Raw genomic sequence first — 13,630 nt, 5'->3', positions numbered from 1 at the left:
ATCTATTGCACCCACAGTGCGTGGGAATCTGGCTATTTCATAAAAATCACTGATTGCCTTCTGCCGCAGGTCAGCCGTGGTTGGTTTTATAAATTGTGTGCCCATGCGTCTGAGTATTGCAGGGATCACTTGGTGCACACACCTGCTCATGCTGGATTGGGACATCCCCGCCACCATTCCACCTGGGCGCTGAAATGAGCCACTTGCCAAAAAATGAAGGGTTGCCACTACCTTCACCAGTGGCTGCAATGCCTGTCCCCGATGGGTCGGGCTGCTGATGTCATCCTGCAGGATTGTTACCAACTCAAGGATGACTTCAGGGCTGAAGCGAAACATTCAATACACCTCATTATCACTCATATCAAAAAGGTTGTAGCGCCCTCTGTAAATCCTCTCCCGTGCCCTCCTACGAGTCGGCTCAGTCAATAGAATATCAAGAACCATAGCTGCCCCTGGCATGTTGGTGCACAGATGTGAGGTCCCGAAAATGTGGGTGCTCTGCTTGTTCAGCTCGTCTGTCTAGGTGCTGCTGAAGTTGCGTGCTCCTGCAGCTGACATGTGGCCATCTGTTGCTAACTTGCCCCTGCTTTTAGAAGGAGCAAGTTTGCACGGGGGAAAAAAGCTTGCGCGCTTCCAGCGCAAGATGCGCCTCACACGCGCATGTTTCAGAATCATCGGCAGTACCTAATTTGCATATTAGCTGAGGGAATAACATGAATGCGCAAGTTACACCCCGCGCAAAATTGCGCAAGAATTGCGCCGGAGCAGCGAGGCTGCGTGCGCGGGAAAAAGGCAGAATTTCAGGCTTAGCTGGTTTACAGAATCAGCCGCAAATTTTCCTGGGAGCAAATCAGTACTTGCGCGGCGCAAATCACACTTGCTCCCGCGCAAGTGCTTCTTGAATCTGGGCCACTGAGTATATCCCAAAATATGGAAAATAAGGGGGTCGTCTTATACGCCCAGTCGTCTTATACGCCGGAAAATACGGTACGTTAAAATGCCTGTCCATGCCATTCTGCCGACGTATATATACAGTGGGCGGTCCTCAAGCGGTTAACTGCCAATTGCATGGTTGTGCAACGCTGTACCCAAGTAAAATGTATGTAGTTTTTTCCCCACAAATAGAGCTTTCTTTTGGTGGTATTTGATCACCTCTCAAGTTTTTAGTTTTTTTTGCACTATAAAAACAAAGACCAACTATTTAAAACACATCCAATAAAAAATAAAAAAAATAAAATGTAATTTCTTCATCAATTTAGTCCAATATGTATTCTGCTACATATTTTTAGTAAAAAAATAAGCGTATATTGATGTGTTAGCGCAAAAGTTATAGCGTTTAAAAACGATGGGATATATTAATGGATGTTTTATTATTTATTTACTAGTAATGGTGCTGATCAGCGACTTATAGCGGGACTGCAATATATACAAAAAAAATAAAAATAACAGTGTCAGTGTGTTTTAGGTAGGATAAAAAAGCAAAATGCACACTATTGTTTCTGGGCTTTACTACGGGTACAAACAACAACTAACATACACATATGTGGTATCACTGCAATCATCAGAAGTAGGAGAATTAAATTTGTCTTTATCTTTGGTGGAAGGTTATGATAGAAACAAAATAATATACAGCTAAATGTAAAAAAAAACAATTGGGCCAGTTTTCCTTTGATAAAAATAATAAATGATTTGTTTTACACTTGGGTGCGAAGGGGTTAAACTTCAGCTGTAACTATGTAGTGCAACTATTTTGCGCATTACCCGTAAACTTTAAGGACCAATAATGCACATTGCTATGCAAAACAAACTGCACAGATTGTTAGTGGGCTGAAACCTGATATTGATCGCTGGCTTTACTGCCAATCGACGTATTGAAAAGACACAATGAAGAGACAGGTAAATAGCTGTTCATATATAAGGATGATAAATCTGCCTGGACGCGAGCCAACAGAAGATATACTCACAGACGATTTGTTTTTATAGCAGGAGAAGCCACTGTTACTATCTGCCTATACATATTAGAGGTGAATGTAAATCGTTCTTATAAGTAGCAGCACAGGATTGGTGTAACCCACTTAGCAATTAAAAATCCCCATTAAATTGTAAAAGAGTCGGGCCTTTACTGATGGTCCCGGAGGTCAGCCGTGAAATAGGATAAAAGATGAAAGGTAAGGAAAGCAGACTTTGAACAGCAGATTATGCAGACGGTAGTCCCCAGAGGAAGGCGACTGTTGCTTTAATTTCTAGAAGCCGGAGAGTAGGATCTCTCGTATTCTATTAATGTATGTAAATAGCAGATACATTGCATGACCAGTGTAGTCAACATAGTAGTCCAATATCCCCAACTTCTTACCACCCATCTAAACCCCACAACTCCCCACATTTACATTCCCCTACCACCATCAAATGATAAGACCAGACAAGAGTTTGGGGTATAAATGGCCATGGCAGCCTTTTTATTAACCAAAGTATTTTAATAATTTCCAAATAACCTTTGTAACGACAACTTTAACCACTTAAGGACCGGACCAATATGCTGCTAAATGACCCAAGGGGTTTTTAAAATTCGGCACTGCGTCGCTTTAACAGACAATTGCGCGGTCGTGCGACGTGGCTTCCAAACAAAATTGGCGTCCTTTTTTCCCCACAAATAGAGCTTTCTTTCGGTGGTATTTGATCACCTCTGTGGTTTTTATTTTTTTCCCCTCAGTTTAGACCGATACGTATTCTTCTACCTATTTTTGGTAAAAACAAAAAAATCGCAATAAGCGTTTATCGATTGGTTTGCGCAAAATTTATAGCGTTTACAAAATAGGGGATAGTTTTATTTATTTATTTTTTACTACTAATGGCGGCGATCAGTGATTTTTTTCGTGACTGCGACATTATGGCGGACACTTCGGACAATTTTGACACATTTTTGGGACCATTGTCATTTTCACAGCAAAAAATGCATTTTTTTTTTTTTAATTTCTTTTTTTTTTTTTAAGTGTATTTTGTGCGTGTACTCGAGAGAGGAGCCGGACTGCAGGAGTTGGGAGTAGGCAGGCCTCCCCCAGAGGCAATCTGCCACCTTTCTCCATGCCCCGGGTGGCAATGGCGGGTGTGTGAGGGGGTCCTCCCACACAGCCCGCCCTACCTGCTCCGCTTTTGAAGCCCAACGGGGCAGAGGGACTCCCTATAAGGGAGTGAGAGGATCTAGCCGGCTCAACCAGCCCCGTTAGTCCTTCGCCTCGCTTTTGAGAGACCGTGTGGTCAAAGTGCGTGCATGTTAACCCAATTTCGAGTGCGTGTAAGTGGGGTGGTTTTTGTGGGGGGGGGTGGGCGTACTAAGCGCAGGCTTTTACCTCGCATAGCACACCCACCGGGAGCCGGGCTGAGACCACCAAACTCAATTCACATGTAGCCGAGACCGGGATCCGAACCCCTAGCTGCAGAGGTGAATGGCTTGTCAGCGCAGTGCCAATCGCGTTGAGCCACCGCAGCTCCCGCAAAAAATGCATTTAAATTGCATTGTTTATTGTGAAAATGACAGTTGCAGTTTGGGAGTTAACCACAGGGGGCGCTGTAGGAGTTAGGGTTCACCTAGTGTGTGTTTACAACTGTATGGGGGTGTGGCTGTAGGACTGACGTCATCGATCGAGTCTCCCTATAAAAGGGATCACTCGATCGATGCGCCGCCACAGTGAAGCACGGGGAAGCTGTGTTTACATACGGCTCTCCCCTTCTTCAGCTCCGGGGAGCGATCGCGAGGGGGCAGCTAGAAATGAATAGCCGCGCCGTCGTCCCGGATCGCTCCCCGCGGGTTACCGACCGCCGCATGTACCGGAGGGGGGTCCCGATCGGACCCCCGACCCACGTCTAGGCAGGGACGTACATGTACGCCATTGTGCCTGTCCGTGCCATTCTGCCGACGTAAATGTACATGCGGCGGTCCGGAAGTGGTTAAACACACAGCTTGTTGGTCTTTGACGGCACCCCGAACTTAACATTTTCCACCACCACACTGCGGGACCTTTTTACCATACCAGGCCTCCAGCCGTATCCAACTCGGAGACAACCCCTTTTCCGCAGTGCAACCAATACCGTATTCCAGCAGACACCGTCCACTGGAATACCCCAGAGGGGCCCATACCGAGGATGAGCCCCCCACCACTTCCATCACATCTGTTTTCTGCCACCATCAAAGACCAAAGACACCGCCGTTACACCACTGCCATGACAACCTGAAATCCAGTGATCCTTAAATAAAGAAAAAAAATGAAAAAACACACAAGACAAACAATAGGGAGGGTGGGTGGGAAACTGCCTCCTTCTGTCATTTCTCCGCAACTGCTCCTGAAATTCTCCCGCCTCCACCTTTTATACAGCTCCTCCCCCTTCAGAACTTTTACTCCTGAATCCTCCCCTTCAACTTTCCAGCTTAACCCTTTGCCGACTTCTCCTTTCCACCTTGTCATGCCCGGCCCTCCACTATTTGTTCCTTTGTCTTTTTCCGTTCCGGGCCTCCCTGGTTATCCCGAGTTCTCTAGCCGGTGATCTGATGTTATGGTTCTGGCTATCAAAATGGTTCCTGTAAGGACTGCGCAGGCGCAATCCTTGCCGACGGAAATCACTGAACCTCCAGGGCGACGTGGAATTTGAGGTAAGTGGCCAGTCGCTACGCTCGTTTAGCCTCCTGGCTCTTTTTTTAACATCCTCCAATCCACGGGGTTGTTAAGGAATGAGCTTGAATGCCGGCCGAGGTTCGGAGATTTCCGTCGGCAAGGATTGCGTTCTTTGTAGCAAAGACTGCACCAAACCCCCTGAGATACGTGACAAACATATCCCAGGCTTCGGGGGGGGGGGGGGGGACGACGACATCATTCTCATCTGGGTGGGAAAGCGAAGGCTGTGAGTCTGTGACCCACAAAGAAAGTACTTTCCCATTATAAAAATGTTAACCACTTGGCGCCCGCGCCATAGCCGAATGACGGCTACGGTGCGGAGCCAAAATGCTGGGAGGATGTCAATAGACGTTATCACCAAGTCACTGAGACTCAGGTGATCACGGGTCCGAGTAAGGGGCCGGTCCCAACACCTTACCACGTGATCAGCTGTCAGCCAATGACAGCTGATCACGTGATGTAAACAAAAGCCGGTAATCGTTTTTTCTTCTCCTCACGCTGTCAGCGATCACCGGCTTGTGTGAAAGGGACATCGGTCCCAAGAAGAAGGAGGCACATCTGCCTCATGTGCCAGCAGTAACCCCTGCCAGTACCCCCTGCTAGTGGCACCTGAAAATGCCCACAAGTGCCACCTATCAATGCCTACCTAGCAGCACTGCCCATCAGTGCCCATTACTGCCATCCAGTGCCCATCACTGCCACCCACCAGTGGCACCTTTTAGTGCCACTAAGTGCCCACCAGTGCCACCTATCAATGCCCTTCAGTGCCACCCATCAGTGTCACATCTGTGCCCACCAGTGCTGCCTTATCGGTGCCCACCAGTACAGCCCATCAGTGCAGCCTCATCAGCATACATCAATGGAGAAAAATTACCCGATTGCAAAATTGTATAACAAAATATAAAAAATATAATAAAAATAAAAAATAAAAACTGTATTTAAATTTTTTTTTAACAAAAAATAAAAACCGCAGAGGTGATTAAATACCACCAAAAGAAAGCTCTATTTGTGGGGGAAAAATGGGTACAGTGTTGTATGACCGCGCAATTGTCATTCAAAGTGCATCAGCGCTGAAAGATGAAAATCGGTCTGGGCAGGAGGGGGGTTTAAGTGCCCAGTAAGCAAATGGTTAATATCCAATAGTGTAACTTGTGTGGGGGGGGGGGGGGGGGTTATTGCAAGACATTGAAGAGTGGAAGGTCTGTTTTAAAGTCATCATTTAGTATAAAACAATTCCCACTAGTTTTCCCATATTGAAAATGATAAGGTAAATCCTGAAACACCTTCAGTGTAGAAATCAATGTGTGGGACTCCCTGGTAGCTTGTCATCTGATCATAAGCCCACACATTTTACCATTTGATCTCCCGGGAAGAGGATCTAATATTAGACTGGCTGATCCTCCTCTTCAATGGGATCTCATAGCAATGGTTTCTATAGTGAAGATAATTCAGGACATTTTTTGCTTTTTTGACAGAACAGGGTGGGTGGGATAATGGGGGATGCCTAAGTGATAGGTCTGCTGTCATTTAGATTGTTGAAAGCTGAACTGGTTAGTTGCCATATGCGTATATTTAGAGCTAAACACATTGCATGGAATTCAATAATCTTTTGTTATTTCCAGCTGCAAAATTACTATTTAGAGAAAAACACAAATTCAATAACATTCTACGGTATAATTTCCTAGGAAATCCTTGCTGGGCACAGACACGTTCACAGCCAGGACTGGGGAATATGCCACCAGTGGCCTGATGTATTTGATAAACTCACATTTGTTAGCTGGATGCAAAAATGATTCACACTGATTCAATAATCTCCGTAGCTGCCAAATGACGGAAAAACACATTTTACATTGCTTAGCCAAAAATGTTAAAACTTTGCTGACACTTTACTGACTGGATCCTGGGTCATAGGCAGGGCTTTTTCCCCCCCAGCACCTCCTACACTGAATGGGCCATATTCTAATAGAATTCGTGTTGGCGTAGTGTAAGCCATTTACACTACGCCGCCACAACTTCCTGGAGCAAGTGCCGTATTCTCCAAGCTCCGTAATTTGCGGCGGCGTAGTGTAAATGGCCCGGCGTATGGCCGCGTAATTCAAAGGGGGCGGCTTGTATTCAAATTAAGCGCGCCCCCGCACCGATCGAACTGCGCATGCGCCGGGCAGAAAAATAGCCCAGTGCGCATGCTCCAGCTCACGACGGAAAACGTCAATGACGCCGACGTGAGCGTCATTGACATAAAGTCGTATTTCGCGAACGAGTTAGTAAAACGACGTAACCAATGGAAAAAGACGACACTGACCCGACGCCATACTTAACATGGCATACGGCGGACTGGCGTAAGGTTACCCCTCATATAGCAGGGGTAACCTTACGCTTACGGAAACGACGCGGCGCAAATTCGTTCGGGAATCGGCGTATCAGGCTCATTTGCATAGTCAAATGAGAACTGAACGTAAACGCCACCTAGCGGCCAGCGTCGAATTACATCTAAGATCCGACAGTGTAAGTGACTTACACCTGTCGGATCTACGCTGTATCTATGTCTAAATGATTCTAGGAATCATACGTCTAGGAATCATAGATACCCGGGGCCAAAAACAGAGATACGACGGTGTATCAGTAGATATGCCGTCATAACTCTTTTGAGAATCTGGTCCAATGTATGTAATGGCAAGGTGTGCGGGGGGTATGCTGGATGGTCTATAGATACTGGCTGCTGGGGGATCTATTGTCACTGGAGGGGATCTATTATTGCAGGGGATAGCTATTGTTGCTGGTGGGGATCTATTGTTGCTGTGGTGGGTCTTATGTTTCTGGGGGGGTCAGTTGTTGGCAGGAGGGATCTACTGTCAAGAGAGGGGGTCAATTGTTGCTGGCTGCAGGAGGGTCTATTGATGCTGGCTGCGTGGAGATCTGTTGTTGTTGCCATGGTGCTATTGTTGCTGGGGGGGGGGGTATATTGTTGGAAGCGGTCCATTGTTTCTTGGGGGTCTTCTGTTGTTGATGGGGGGGGGGTCTATTGTTGCTGGCTACAGGTGATCTACTTTACTTGTTAACATTGACAAATTCCATACAAACTACCAGTGGCGGTTGGTGCTCAAAATTTTTGGGGGGGCGCAAACGAAAAAGAAAAAAACAATTGCAGCCTCACTGTACCTATCAATTGTCACCACTGTGCCATGCCATCAAATGCAGTCACTGTGCCATCAAAATGCAGCCACTGTGCCATGCCATCAAATGCAGTCACTGTGCCATCAAAATGCAGCCACTGTGCCATGCCATCAAAACACAGCCACCGTGCCATGCCATCAAAACACAGCCACTGTGCCGTGCCATCAGTTGTCACCACTATGCCATCAAACACAGCCACTGTGCCCCCAATTGTTGCCACTGTGCCCCCAATTGTTGCCACTGTGCCCCCAATTGTCGCCACTGTGCCCCCAATTGTCGCCACTGTGCCCCCAATTGTCGCCACTGTGCCCTCAATTGTAGCCATTGTGCCCCCAATTGTAGCCACTGTGCCCCCACTTGTAGCCACTGTGCCCCCACTTGTAGCCACTGTGCCCAGTACCCCCCCCCCCCTGGCACTTACCTTTATGGCTTCTACGTCCCTCGATGTCCCTCGTCCCGCCCTCGATGACGCTTCAGCCAATCAGGTTACCTGATTGGCTGAGACGCCTGTCAGTCTTATCCTCGGACGTACGGCCGGTACGTCCCGAGGATGAGCTTTAGGAAGCCGACTACAGCCTCAGGGCTGTACTCAGACAGCCTATCAGGGCCGCTGGCCCTGATAGGCACTTCCACACAGCCAGTCAGCTGCCGCTATTTAGCTGACCGGCGCTCAACTTCCGGCCAGCTGAATAGTGGGCGGCAGCGGCGAAAATATACAGATTCATACAGTGTATGAATCTGTATATTTTACTGGCTGTGAGCGAGCCAGAGGGGGCGGCGCTCCTGCGTCCCTATGGATGTACCGCTACTGCAAACTACTAAGCACCACAAATGTTACTTAGTTCTGTATTCTCTAAAAGGGGCGGTACTTGGAGGTGGGAAGGGATTGGAACCCATGGATGGTGCTTAGTAGGGGGTGGAGACAAGGGGTGACTCTGAAAGGGGGAGTTTCTGCACCTGTTCTCTGAGAAAAAAAGCTCTGGTCATAGGTATGTCAGATGGGCCGTTTTGAGTTCAGACATAGAATACTAAACTTTAAGGAGAGTAAATTCAAAAGTAGTGATGAGCTCAGGCGTGTTGGGACTAAGATCCAAAAGCCACACGTGCGAGCATGCCAGGAAGTTGTCACCTGTATGCAACGCTGTATCCTGGACTAGGCCAACAAGGCCCAGGCCTAGGGCAGCACTCTGCAGGGGGGCAGCACGGAAAGAGTCCCCACCGGCTTGCGCTACATTGTTAGTGTAGCGCCAGTCTTATGGGGCGGACTGGGCTGAGAGACAAATTAGTCTAGTGCCCCCATAAAGCGGTCACACGGCTTCCGGTATGTGGGCGACCGGCATTCCGCAACTGTGGGGGGCGCTGCTTCTAATTTTGACTGTCCTATCCTCCTGGACCACAAACCTTCCTCACAGTGCTTTATGTTTTCTAATGCACCATTGGCATGGTTATATCTTCTTAGTCCTCCCCATAAAAGTATCAGAAATTTGTGCTTAAAGCGGAGTTCCGGCCACAATTTCACTTTTTAAATATAAATACCCCTGTAATACACAAGCTTAATGTATTCTAGTAAAGTTAGTCTGTAAACTAAGGTCCGTTTTGTTAGGTTGTTACAGCATTTAGACACTTTATAAAATAGAAATTGACTGGGGCCATCTTAAGTGTGGGCATCATGAAGCCAGACTGTATGACTTCCTGGATTTCAGCCTTGCAAATCTCGCACATGCTCAGTGCTGCACAAGCAGTGTCAGATCAGGTTTCAGCACCTGTACTGTCCAAGTCACATGATTCTTTGAGACTGGGGAGTGCACAGACTCCTGGAAAGTTACACCCACTACATTCCCAGGAGTCTGTGCGGTGTAGGTTAGGAAGCATTAAGCACCTAGGTGCAGGAAGTGGGAAGATTAACTATTCTGCCTAGCAACAACACTTTGAAGGAATCTCAAAAAAAAAAAAAAAAAAAAATTTGTAAAAGGACTAATGACATTTTTTTATATTTATGAGTGGAACTCCACTTTAAAGTAGAACTATAGGCAACACTTTCATTTTGGATAGAGTAAGGGAGGGTTATAGCCCCTGTCAGTTTATTTTTTACCATCCCTGTCCCATTGCAGAGATTTCCCTTCACTTCTTGCCCCATAGCCAAACAGGAAGTGAGAAGAAATCTATGCAAATAAAGGGAATTGCCCCCCCCCCCCAGAACTAGTGTCCACACTCGAAAATTTCAGGGCGTGTCTTAAACAGCAAGGGGTGTGGTCTTGACAGAAAGGGGTGGGTCATATTTAAATTAGGGGGTGCACAAGTTTAGTCAGGCCTAGGGCAGCACAAATCCTAAATACACTACTGCCTGTATGAGCCAATCGTCTGTACCCAGGACATTACCCAACTGTGCGTATACAAGGAGCTCCTCACTGCAGAAGTATGGACATGAGTATGCATATTCTCATGCCCAGGATTTTACTGGCAGCCATGGCCACCAACTTCCAACTGGCGATCACTGTCTTTTGACAGTGATCGTCTCACAAACATAGCCAGAATACATAAAACGTAACTTATTAGCATACCTCCCAACCGTCCCGGATTTCGCGGGAATAGCCCGCGATTCATGATAAATCACGCGGTCCTGCGAGCAGTGTTATTGTCCCACGATCTCGCGGCACCCCGCTCAACAACTTCTTTTGGGGGGTATGCTCATTTGTCCCTCATTCTGAAGTTGAAAAGTTGGGAGGTATGCATTAGTGCACTGCATTTTACGAAAAATCTACATGCTCTTCTTTGGTGCACTTTCTGTGCATTGCGTGGCCCATTCAAATGAAAGGTACCTCATCCCTTTAAACCTAAACACATATGAATTACACAGGTTCTGAGGCTAATTTAATGCAGATAAGGCACCAAGTGAGTTTAATTACCACCTTAATCAGCCACAGAACCTGTGGAGTTCATACATATGTGTTCGGTTTTAAAGGAATGAGGTGACAACCCTAATAAAAGGGGTGCCCTAACGCAACACATGGCGACGCGTGTAAAAACACACATGAACCCCCAAGTGTGGTAACATAGCAAAGATGCAAATCAAGCATAAAGCTTTCTGACTAGAATTAGGCTGCACGTACTCTTAATAATTGTCTGATGGACGTGTTGTGTCGGATAATCAGACCGTGTGTATGCTTCATCAGACAATTGTTGGCTGAATTAACGACAACAAATGTTGGCTGTTCATGCTTACCAACTGTCTGGCAACAAATCTTTTACGTCAGATTATCTGATCATGTGTACACAAGTCTGTCCAACTAAAATCCAAAGTACAAACACGCATGCTCAGAACCAATGCTAAACATCAGACAACAATAGCAGAAGTTGCCCAAAGGGTGGCGGTAAAGAGCTGAAAAACCACGTGATTTGGTGAATGTTGGCTGAAAATGTTGTGCCGCCGTGTGTATGCAGAACAAGTTCACGGCCAACGCCCTTCAGACAAAAATCCATGGAAAAGTCTGATAGAAGTCCGATGGTGTGTATGAGGCTTAAGAATCAGGCTATTTAAACATTCTCCTTCAATGAGTGGAACAATTTGTAGTAAAGTTGGCCACCTCTAAAGACTGTAGTGACTACCATATCAAGGCATATAATAAGTGAATCTTATTATATGCCTTGAATGCCAACTTCCCATACTTTTTGGAGGACAACACAAGTTCTTGTTGAAGCTCCCTAAGCACACAAGCGAGGTCCTCAAACAATTGCACCCTCGGTCCCAACTAGGGTTGCCACTTTTTCTTCAAACAAAACCCGAACACTTTAGTGGCGCACAGCAAAAAAATAATTTTTAAGCATACTCTATAAGATTGTAAAAGACCTGGGACACCTTTGGGCGCTCCAAAGAGAATAGTAACGTGGCGTGCATACAGGGCTGGACTGGGACAAAAATTTGGCCCTGGACTTCATCCAGACTGGCCCACTTTGACAGGTCTCTCCCATGGTGGCCGGACAACTCCCGCAGCCCCCGGCCACCCAAGCCTCCTCTCCCCCTTTACTAGCCACTAGCCGTTCTACTATTAGGCCCCGTACACACGACCGAGGAACTCGACGTGCCAAACACATCGAGTTCCTCGTCGAGTTCAGTGTTGAAGCCGCCGAGGATCTCGGCGGGCCGACTTTTCCCATTGACTAACGAGAAAATAGAGAACATGTTCTCTTTTCGGCCCGACGAGTTCCTCGACGGGTTCCTCGCTGAAAAGTGTACACACGACCGGGTTTCTCGGCAGAATCCGGCTCCGACCGAGTTTCTCGCTGAATTCTGACGAGAAACTCGGTCGTGTGTACGGGGCCTTAGAGTGGAACGGCTGGTACTGGTACTCTTAGACCCCATTCACACCTTCGCGTTTTGTCGCATGTAGCGCGACGCGAACAAACGCCAGAGGGACAAAATACAATGTTAGTCAATGGGGACGGTTCACATCTGCACGCTGATGCGCCTAACGCGCATCGCCTGTAGTCAAAAGAAGTTCCGGACCCTTTTTTGTCGCGCAATTCGCGCGATTTGCGCGTATTAGCGCGTTTTTTGTTTTCCATTGAAAGCAATGTAAAACGCCGGATACGCGCGTATTGCGCGACAACAAGCGTATGTACACGCGTTTTTGCGCCTTTGCTGCTCATATTTGAATACTGAAAATGAAAAAGAAAGTACATAATCTCAAACAGGAAGTCCCAAAATCACCATTTTGCCTATCAGTATCCCAGCAGCAAGCATGGCATCAGACCTCAGTGATACACTTTCTGTCCTGGAGACAGAGAAATTTATTAGCATGGTGAAGGAGCACACCTGCCTGTATGACATCAAGGATCCATCCTACAGTTTGAGAACAGTGCGGAGGAGGGCATGGGACAAAATTGCCTCTCAGATATATCCTAACTGGACCGAAATGGAAAATAAAGACAAAAAAGGTAAACTCCGGCGAAAAGTAAAATGAACATAAGTAGATATTATATTTGTTTTTTTTGGAAATTCAATGTTTGTATAGTCATACTAGGGGGGTGAGGAAGGGAATGTGTCCTCAATATAGTGTTCTAACCGTGTGGGAAGAGGGTAGACTGGTGGAGGTGACAGACCTGTGTCACTATCTGCAAGAGACAAAATGTGCCCGTATAATATTTGTGCTGACTGCCGTCTTGAAGTGGTTAAATAAAATATCTAGTGACACCACCTTTTGTAAGAACCTATGCTGCTGCACGAGTGTCAGGCCGGGTACACACGAACAAACATGTACGGTGAAAGCGGTCCGTCAGACCGTTTTCACCGTACATGTCTGCCAGAGGGCTTCTGTACGATGGTTGTACACACCATCGTACAGAAGTCCGCGCGTAAACAATACGCGGGGCGTGTCCACGTCGTCGCCGCGACGATGACGCGGCGTTGACGCGGAGACGTGGGCGGGCCTGCCATTTAAAGGCTTCCACGCATGCGTCAAAGTCATTCGACGCATGCGAGGGACAGCGGGCGCCTGGACATGTACGGTAGGTCTGTACTGACGACCGTACATGTGCGAGCGGGCAGGATTCCAGCAGACGGTTTTAAAACACGTCCAGGAATATTTGCCCGCTGGGAAAAGGCCCGGCGGGCAAATGTTTGCTGGAATTCGGCCCGCTCGCGCCCACACACGACCGAACATGTATGCTGAAACTGGCCCGCGGACCAGTTTCAGCATACATGTTTGGTCGTGTGTACGGGGCCTCAGATTTGGCCGTTTGCTAGCCTTCCAATGTCCTGACGCACTATGCCCCCCATTGACACAAACAAT

The 13,630-nt window shown here is 47.2% G+C and overlaps 1 protein-coding gene across 15 annotated transcripts in view; it reads right to left on the bottom strand.

Annotated features, from left to right (window-relative positions):
- PROM1 (prominin 1) overlaps positions 1–13,630 on the bottom strand; it is a 306,658-nt gene that overhangs the window by 283,636 nt on the left and 9,392 nt on the right. The gene's annotated exons all lie outside the window — the stretch shown is intronic.

Source organism: Rana temporaria, chromosome 1 (genome assembly GCF_905171775.1).
Source record: "Rana temporaria chromosome 1, aRanTem1.1, whole genome shotgun sequence".
NCBI lineage: Eukaryota > Metazoa > Chordata > Amphibia > Anura > Ranidae > Rana > Rana temporaria.
This window is presented reverse-complemented; position numbering and strand designations above follow the sequence as displayed.